Genomic DNA, 8,768 nt, shown 5'->3' with positions numbered 1-8,768 from the left:
AGATGGGACTTGTGAGCACTGATAGGTGGCACTGATTGCACTGATAGCTGGCACTTGTGGGTACTGATAGGTGGCACTTGTAGGCACTGATATATGGCACTGATTGGTGGCACTTGATTGCACTGATAGGTGGCACTGATTGCACTGATAGTGACGCTTGTGGGCACTGATAGGTGGCACTTGTGGGCACTGATAGATGGCACTGATTGCACTGATAGGTGGCATTGATAGGTGGCACTTATTGGCACTGATAGATGGCACTGATTGCATTGATAGGTGGCACTGATAGTTGGGACTTGTGAGCACTGATAGGTGGCACTTGTGGGCACTGATATATGGCACTAATAGATGGCACTGATTGCACTGACAGGTAGCACTGATAGGTGGCATTGATAGGTGGCACTTATGGGCACTGATAGAAGGCACTGATTGCACTGATAGATGGGACTTGTGAGCACTGATAGGTGGCACTGATTGCACTGATAGCTGGCACTTGTGGGTACTGATAGGTGGCACTTGTAGGCACTGATATATGGCACTGATTGGTGGCACTTGATTGCACTGATAGGTGGCACTGATTGCACTGATAGTGACGCTTGTGGGCACTGATAGGTGGCACTTGTGGGCACTGATATATGGCACTGATTGGTGGCACTTGATTGCACTGATAGGTGACACTGATTGCACTGATAGGTGGGACTTGTGGGCACTGATTGGTGGCACTTGTGGGTACTGATTGGTGGCACTTTTGGGCACTGATATATGGCACTGATTGGTGGCACTTGTCGGCACTGATTGCACTGATAGGTGGCACTTGTGGGTACTGATAGGTGGCACTTGTAGGCACTGATATATGGCACTGATTGGTGGCACTTGATTGCACTGATAGGTGGCACTGATTGCACTGATAGTGACGCTTGTGGGCACTGATAGGTGGCACTTGTGGGCACTGATATATGGCACTGATTGGTGGCACTTGATTGCACTGATAGGTGGCACTGATTGCACTGATAGGTGGGACTTGTGGGCACTGATTGGTGGCACTTGTGGGTACTGATTGGTGGCACTTTTGGGCACTGATATATGGCACTGATTGGTGGCACTTGTCGGCACTGATAGGTGGCACTTGTGGGTACTGATAGGTGGCACTTGTAGGCACTGATATATGGCACTGATTGGTGGCACTTGATTGCACTGATAGGTGGCACTGATTGCACTGATAGTGACGCTTGTGGGCACTGATAGGTGGCACTTGTGGGCACTGATATATGGCACTGATTGGTTGCACTTGATTGCACTGATAGGTGGCACTGATTGCACTGATAGGTGGGACTTGTGGGCACTGATTGGTGGCACTTGTGGGTACTGATTGGTGGCACTTTTGGGCACTGATATATGGCACTGATTGGTGGCACTTGTCGGCACTGATTGCACTGATAGGTGGCACTTGTGGGTACTGATAGGTGGCACTTGTAGGCACTGATATATGGCACTGATTGGTGGCACTTGATTGCACTGATAGGTGGCACTGATTGCACTGATAGTGACGCTTGTGGGCACTGATAGGTGGCACTTGTGGGCACTGATATATGGCACTGATTGGTGGCACTTGATTGCACTGATAGGTGGCACTGATTGCACTGATAGGTGGGACTTGTGGGCACTGATTGGTGGCACTTGTGGGTACTGATTGGTGGCACTTTTGGGCACTGATATATGGCACTGATTGGTGGCACTTGTCGGCACTGATTGCACTGATAGGTGGCACTTGTGGGTACTGATAGGTGGCACTTGTAGGCACTGATATATGGCACTGATTGGTGGCACTTGATTGCACTGATAGGTGGCACTGATTGCACTGATAGTGACGCTTGTGGGCACTGATAAGTGGCACTTGTGGGCACTGATATATGGCACTGATTGGTGGCACTTGATTGCACTGATAGGTGGCACTGATTGCACTGATAGGTGGGACTTGTGGGCACTGATTGGTGGCACTTGTGGGTACTGATTGGTGGCACTTTTGGGCACTGATATATGGCACTGATTGGTGGCACTTGTCGGCACTGATTGCACTGATAGGTGGCACTTGTGGGCACTGATATATGGCTCTCCCCTCAGATCCCCCTAGTCCTTGTGTGCAGCGAGGCTTCTGTGTGTCTCTCCCATGGTGAGCCCGGTCATCAATAACCAGGACAGAGGATGAGGATGATGGCTGAGCACCTAAAACTCTGTGGTGACAGATTCTATTCACAAGGAGCGCTGTGCGGCCCGCACGTTCCCCCGCCTTCTCCCCCTTACCTTGCAGCCGGATTTGTTCCGAAGAAAAATGGTGTGGCTGTCCCAGTGGCCGGGTTGTTGGTTGAAGAACCCCCGAACGAGAACCCGGTAGTAGCCATGTTTTTTCTCCGGGCCTGAAGAGCGCACAGGAAGCACCGAGACAAGCGCACTCTGATGACGTCAGTGAGCGCCGAGTCATGCTGCTGGCTGAAGATACAGTGGCGCTTAGTGATTGTGAAATAAAACATTAAAAGTATCGGGTGAAGCATCGGGAGCATTTTCCCTGAGTACAAGTTCTCACGCAAATGCTCGGTATCGGTCCCGATACTGATACTAGTATCGGGACAACCCTAACTGTATATTATGTTTTTGGTTTGGGGCTTAAAGGGGTTGTAAAGGGAAAAAAATGTTTTCCCTAAACAGCTTCCTTTCCCTTAGTGCCGTCCTCCTTCACTTACCTCATCCTTCCATTTTCCTTTTAAATGTCCTTATTTCTTCTGAGAAATCCTCACTTCCTGTTCTTCTGTCTGTAACTACACACAGTAATGCGAGGCTTTCTCCCTGGTGTGGAGAAAGCCTCTTGAGGGGGCGAACAGGAGGGTCAGGAGACTCTACTTTGCAGATAGAGAAAGGAGCTGTGTGTAAGTGGGCGTCCTGACACTCCTGCTCGCCCCCTCCCCCCTCAAGAGGCTTTCTCCACACCAGGGGGAAAGCCTCGCATTACTGTGTGGAGTTACAGACAGAAGAACAGGAAGTGAGGATTTCTCAGAAGAAATAAGGACATTTAAAAGCAAAATGGAAGGATGAGGTAAGTGAAGGAGGACTGCACTAAGGTAAAGGAAGATATTTAATTTTTTTTTCCTTTACAACCCCTTTAACCACTTAAGCCCCGGACCTTTAGGCAGCTAAATGCCCAGGCCAGGTTTTGCGATTCGGCACTGTGTCGCTTTAACAGACAATTGTGCGGTCGTGCGACGTGGCTCCCAAACAAAATTGGCGTCCTTTTTTCCCCACAAATAGAGCTTTCTTTTGGTGGTATTTTATCATCTCTGCGGTTTTTATTTTTTGTGCTATAAACAAAAATAGAGCGACAATTTTGAAAAAAAAACAATATTTTTTACTTTTTGCTATAATAAATATCCCCCAAAAACATATATAACATTTTTTCCTTAGTTTAGTCCGATACGTATTCTTCTACCTATTTTTGGTATAAAAAATCGCAATAAGCGTTTATCGATTGGTTTGCGCAAAATTTATAGCGTTTACAAAATAGGGGATATTTTTTTTTTTTTTTTTACTACTAATGGCGGCGATCAGCGATTTTTTTTCCGTGACTGAAACATTATGGGGACACTTCGGACAATTTTGACACATTTTTGGGACCATTGTCATTTTCACAGCAAAAAATGCATCTAAATTGCATTGTTTATTGTGAAAATTACATTTGCAGTTTGGGAGTTAACCACAGGGGGCGCTGTAGGAGTTAGGGTTCACCTAGTGTGTGTTTACAACTGTAGGGGGGTGTGGCTGTAGGTCTGACGTCATCGATCGAGTCTCCCCTATAAAAGGGATCACACGATCGATGCAGCCGCTACAGTGAAGCACGGGGAAGCCGTGTTTACATACGGCTCTCCCCGTTCTTCAGCTCCGGGGAGCGATCACGAATAGCCACGCCCTCGTCCCGGATCGCTCCCCGCGGGTTAGCGACCGCCGCATGTACCGGGGGGTCCCGATCGGACCCCCGACCTGCGGAAAGGCAGGGACGTACATGTACGCCCATATGCCTGTACGTGCCATTCTGCCGACGTATATCTACATGCAGCGGGCGTTAACCGGTTAAAGAATTTGTAAACCTTCGTGTTTTTTCAGCCTAATGCATCCTATGGATGGACGCAAATGCAGGACTCGCAAAGCGCTCCCGCAAGGTAACCCCCCAGGAGGAGCGCTTCTCCTAGAGGGGGGCGGGGTTATCTGATGCAGGTAGGAGCCGCGAGAGCCACCGAGGGACCCCAGAAGACGTGGATTGGGGCCACTCTGTGCAAAACGAGCTGCACAGTGGAGGTAAGTACAACATGTTTGTTTAAAAAAAAAACAACTTAGCTTTACAATCACTTTAACCATTATTAACAATGCTATAACCCGAGTGTACACTAGGGGTCCTCATAACCCTCATTACAGCTGTAATTGTAATCATTATATTCTGCAAAGTAATAATACTTACCGGTATTTAATATGGCAGAATTCATTAACACTTAGGGCTCTTTCACACGGAGCGGACCGTTTCTGGGTCCGCTCCGTGTGTCTCCGTCGGCTCAGCGGGGATCTCCGCTGAGCTGTCGGCGGATAGGGCGGTCCCCGCACACAGTGCAGGGACCGCCCTGTCTCAGCTCCGCTCTGCCCTATGGGGAACCGGATGCAGACGGACTGTCTGTCCGTCTGCATCAGTTCCGCTCCGCCGGACGGAAGAAAAATAGGGTTTTCTTCCGTCCGAAAACCGGATCCCGATGGACGCGGACGCTAGCGGATGCTCCATCCGCTAACGGACGCGATCCCATAGGGATGTATTACAAGTCCGTTAACGGACTTGTAATACACGGACAAGCGGAGCGGACGTCTGAAAGGGGCCTTACCCATTAAATCTGTTTCTGTAATGCAATAATGATCATTTACAAATCCCCCGTATCATTGGCACAGAGGCAGTTGAGGGCAATTAGCTCAGGAAGGCTGAAAATGGGCAATTTGTGTGTTTGCTTCGGATGTTTTCTCAGCTCTGTGTGTTTTATTCTGAAGGGACTCTATCCCTACTATAAAAAGTATAACTAAGCCGAGCCTGCAAGGAAAAGTGCTTGTAAACCTCAGACATGAAATATGAACAAAGCATTTCCCTCTATAGCAGGGATATGCAATTAGCGGTTGCAAAACTACAAGTCCCATCATGCCTCTGCCTCTAGGCGCATGCTTGTGGCTGTCAGAGTCTTGCTATGCCTCATGGGACTTGTAGTTCTGCAACAGCCGGATGTCCGCTAATTGCATATCCCTGCTCTATAGTGTGTACTTGTGTCTTCCCAGAGCACCAAGTGACATTTCTGTCTGCTGATTTATTCATCTGCTCAGGGCCGCCATCAGGGGGGTACAGGCAGTACACCTGTAAGGGGCCCGGAGGTCCTCAGGGGCCTGGATGGCAACCCCCCTTTTTTTTCGTAAGGGGCCCAGAGGTCCCCAAAGCCCCGGATAGTAACCCCCGTTTTTTTTTATAAAAAAAATGTAAAACTTTTTTTTTATAACTTTTTGTGTTTTTATTAAAGGGCCCAGAGGTCCCCAGGGGCCCGGATGTCTCTGGGTGGCTACCCCCCCTTTTTTTTATAAATAATTTATATATATACATATGTTTTTTTATTTTATTTTTTGTAAGGGGCCCAGAGGTCCCTAGGGCAACCCCCCCCCTTTTCTTTTCTTTTGTGTTCATCAGCACCCAAAGCCCCCCGACCTCAATTCGCAGCGGGCACCCCCCGCTTCTCAATTAGTTGTACCCCCCGCTTCTCAATTAGTTGTACCCCCCGCTTCTCAATTAGCAAAACAAAAACAAAACCCCCCCCCGCTTCTCAATTTTAGCAGCAGCACACCCCCGCTTTTCAATTCGCGGCAGCCCCCTCGCTTCTCAATTAGAGGCGGCTCCAATGGGCCCATGCCTGAAGCTGTGTAAAGGGCCCCATAATTCCTAATGGCGGCCCTGCCTCTGCTATCAGCATGAATCACTTCTGGCAAGTTTTCCTGACACCAAGAGAAAAATGGTGATAGGGAAAGGGAGCTCCACCACACAGCCTGTGATTGACAGCTTTAGCTCTGTTCCTGTGTGCTGTGTGAAAAGGGGGGGGTGTCTCTTCCTTCCAATCACAGCTCTCCTCCCTAAGCTCTGCAGAGTGTAACTTCAGCTCCCCTCCCCCTTTTTTTTTTTAACTCTAAGGCGAGCTTTAAAATTCAGCACTTTGAATGGATATACAGTGAAAACTCGGATTGCGAGTAACGCGGTTAACGAGCGTTTCGCAATACGAGCATTTAAAAAAAAATCCTGACTCGGTTTGCGAGTGCTGTCTCGCAAAACAAGCAGGATTCAAGCCACAGTGGTGTGCAGTACCGCATTTGGCCTGGGGTGCGGGGTGCCGGAGCCGAGCCATTCCGAGTTCAGCCAAGCTGTCCCCGAGACTTTCTGTGTATTCCCGAGGCTCTACCGGCACACCCCCACCTCTGGCCACCTGCGGTATTGCATGCCATAGAAGTCAATGTGGAACAAATTATTTTCGTTTCCATTGACTTCTATGGGGAAACTCGCTTTGATATGCGAGTGCTTTGGATGACGAGCATTCTCCTGGAGCGGATTATGCTCGTGATCCGAGGTTCCACTGTAGAGAAGACTGCCGATAAACAGGTACAACTTATGTAGGAGGATTTGTTTCATCACTGTGTATTACCCGAGGCCAGTCACTTCACTGGGCATATGTAAGGATTTACAACCACTCATTATGGAATTTGATTTTTTTTTATAATTTTTTTTACTAGTAATGATGGCGATCAGCGACTTATTTAACTTTTGCGCAAACCAATCAATATACATTTATTGCGATTTTTTTTTTTTCACCAACAATTTGTAGAAGAATATATATCAACCTAAACTAATGAAGACATTTTTGTTTTTTATAGGATATGTTTTTTTTTTTACTAGTAATGATGGCGATCAGCGAATTATAGCAGGACTGCGATATTGTGGTGGCTAATCGAACACTGTGACACAAGTGACATTTTTTACACTATTTTGGGGATCAGTGACACTAATACAGTGATCAGTACTGCGTTTGATGGGCACAGTGGCTGCAATTGATGAGCACAGTGGCTACGTTTGATGGCACAGTGACTGTGTTTGATGGCACAGTGGCTGCGTTTGATGGGCACAGTGGCTGCGTTTGATGGGCACAGTGGCTACGTTTGATGGCACAGTGGCTACGTTTGATGGCACAGTGGCTGCGTTTGATGGGCACAGTGGCTACGTTTGATGGCACAGTGGCTGCGTTTGATGGGCACAGTGGCTACGTTTGATGGCACAGTGGCTGCGTTTGATGGGCACAGTGGCTACGTTTGATGGCACAGTGGCTGCGTTTGATGGGCACAGTGGCTGCATTTGATGGGCACAGTGCCTGCGTTTGATGGGCACAGTGGCTGCGTTTGATGGGCACAGTGGCTGCATTTGATGAGCACAGTGGCTACGTTTGATGGCACAGTGGCTGCGTTTGATGGACACAGTGGCTGCGTTTGATGACACAGTGGCTACGTTTGATGGGCACAGTGGCTATGTTTGATGGGCACAGTAGCTGCATTTGATGGGCACAGTGGCTACATTTAATGGCACAGTGGCTACGTTTGATGGGCACAGTGGCTGCGTTTGATGGGCACAGTGGCTACGTTTGATGGGCACAGTGGCTGCATTTGATGAGCACAGTGGCTACGTTTAATGGCACAGTGGCTGCGTTTGATGGGCACAGTGGCTGCGTTTGATGGGCACAGTGGCTGCATTTGATGAGCACAGTGGCTACGTTTGATGGCACAGTGGCTGCGTTTGATGGGCACAGTGGCTGCGTTTGATGGCACAGTGGCTACGTTTGATGGCACAGTGGCTACGTTTGATGGGCACAGTGGCTACGTTTGATGGGCACAGTGGCTGCGTTTGATGGACACAGTGGCTACATTTGATTACACAGTGACTGTGTTTGATGGCACAGTGGCTACGTTTGATGGACACAATAGCTGCGTTTGATGGGCGCAGTGGCTGCGTTTGATGGGCACAGTGGCTACATTTGATGGCACGGTGGCTACGTTTGATGGCACAGTGGCTGCGTTTGATGGGCACAGTGGCTGCGTTTGATGGACACAGTGGCTACATTTGATTACACAGTGACTGTGTTTGATGGCACAGTGGCTGCGTTTGATGGGCACAGTAGCTGAGTTTGATGGGCACAGTGGCTGCGTTTGATGGGCACAGTGGCTACATTTGATGGCACAGTGGCTACGTTTGATGGCACAGTGGCAGCGTTTGATGGGCACAGTGGCTGCGTTTGATGGACACAGTGGCTACATTTGATTACACAGTGACTGTGTTTGATGGCACAGTGGCTGCGTTTGATGGGCACAGTAGCTGCGTTTGATGGGCACAGTAGCTGCGTTTGATGGGCACAGTGGCTACGTTTGATGGGCACAGTGGCTACGTTTGATGGCACAGTGGCCACGTTTGATGGGCACAGTGGCTACGTTTGATGGGCACAGTAGCTGCGTTTGATGGACACAGTGGCTGCGTTTTATGGGCACAGTGGCTACGTTTGATGGCACAGTGGCCACGTTTGATGGGCACAGTGGCTACGTTTGATGGCAAAGTGGCTACATTTGAAGGGCACAGTGGCTATGTTTGATTACACAGTGACTGCGTTTGATGGGCACAGTGG

The sequence above is a fragment of the Rana temporaria genome, chromosome 6 (assembly GCF_905171775.1).
Source record: "Rana temporaria chromosome 6, aRanTem1.1, whole genome shotgun sequence".
NCBI lineage: Eukaryota > Metazoa > Chordata > Amphibia > Anura > Ranidae > Rana > Rana temporaria.
The sequence above is the reverse complement of the archived record's forward strand: the minus strand, read 5'-3'. Positions refer to the sequence as shown.